This window comes from Apium graveolens, chromosome 7 (genome assembly GCF_009905375.1).
Source record: "Apium graveolens cultivar Ventura chromosome 7, ASM990537v1, whole genome shotgun sequence".
Lineage (NCBI taxonomy): Eukaryota > Viridiplantae > Streptophyta > Magnoliopsida > Apiales > Apiaceae > Apium > Apium graveolens.
Genome location: NC_133653.1, coordinates 198,110,776 through 198,112,424, shown reverse-complemented (window position 1 = coordinate 198,112,424; position 1,649 = coordinate 198,110,776).

Here is a 1,649-nt window from a genome sequence, read left to right as displayed (position 1 = left end):
GCAGAAGGGATGGAAGCTGGTACCCAGTCTAAAAGACAAGTCAGTAATTAGCACCAAGTGGGTATTCAGAAATAAGTTAGATGAAGATGGAATTGTAATGAGAAACAAGGCTAGACTTGTAGCTAAAGGTTACTCTCAAGAAAAGGGTATAAATTATGATGAAACCTATGCACCAGTAGCAAGGCTTGAGGCAATCAGGATGTTTCTAGCATTCACAACACATTCAGATGTTAAAGTTTATCAAATGAATGTGAAGACTGCATTCCTGAATGGGGAGTTAGAAGAAGAAGTGTATGTTGAACAACCTCCAGGTTTTGAAGATCCAAATTTGGTAGACTTTGTATACTTTCTATTCAAAGCCCTTTATGGACTCAAGAAAGTACCAAGGACATGGTATGACACTCTCTCAGAATTTCTACTTGAAAATGGCTTTACTAGAGGTGTTGTAGATAAAACTATGTTTCATAAAATGCATAAATATGATATGATATTAGTTCAAGTATTTGTTGATTACATTATATTTGGCCCTACTAATGATGAACTTTGCAAGAGATTTTCTAAGTTAATACAGAGTAAGTATGAAATAAGAATGATGGGAGAGTTGAACTACTTTCTTGGATTACAAGTGAGTCAAATAAAAGATGGTATATTCATCTGTTAATCCAACCATCATATAACTTCTCAAGAAGTACAATATGGAAGATTCAACTCCGACAAAGACTCCAATGCCAACAGCCTCTAAGCTTGATCAGGACAAAACTGGTAAGAAAGTTAACATCACAAGCTATAGAGGTATGATAGGCTCATTACTCTATGTTATAGCAAGTAGGCTATATACTATGTTCTCAACATGCTTATGTGCTAGATTTCAAGCTGATCCTAACTAGTCTCATATTATAGTTGTTAAAAGGATTTTTAAGTAACTTAAGGGGACCCCAAATCTTGGTATTTGGTACCCTAAAGGTACAGGTTTTGACCTTGTTGTCTATACATATTTAGATTTTGCAGGTTGTAAGATTGATCGAAAAAGTACTTCGAGAAGCTTTCAGTTTCTTGAAAGAAGGTTGGTATCCTGGCATAGCAAGAAGTAGCACTCAGTATCCACATCAACTGCTGAAGCTAAATACATAGCTGCTGGAAGCTGTTGTGCTCAAATCTTGTGGATGAGGTACCAACTCCGAGATTATGGTCTGTTAATGTTAAAGATTCCAATATTTTGCGATAATACTAGTACCATAGAAATCTCCAACAACCCAGTTCAGCACTCAAGAACAAAGCATGTTGATATCAGGTATCACTTTATCAGAGAGCATGCCACAAATGATATTGTGGAATTATATTTTGTACCCAAAGAGGATCAAATTGCATATATCTTCACAAACCCACTTGATGAAAATACTTTCTCATAGTTGGTTAGTGAACTTGGGATGTCAAATCTTTCTAATTAATTAAATTTGAAGTCAGTAATTGCACTTTGCCTTGAATGAGTTCACTTGCTATTTAATCTCAATATTTTAAGGACATGTGAATTTATTTTCCATTATTTATTTCTCCTAATTCAAATATTTATGTGTTTGTATCTAATTAATAAATGTTTCAACACATTTATATTGACAAATTATTTGAAAATAATTTAATCATAATTGGTT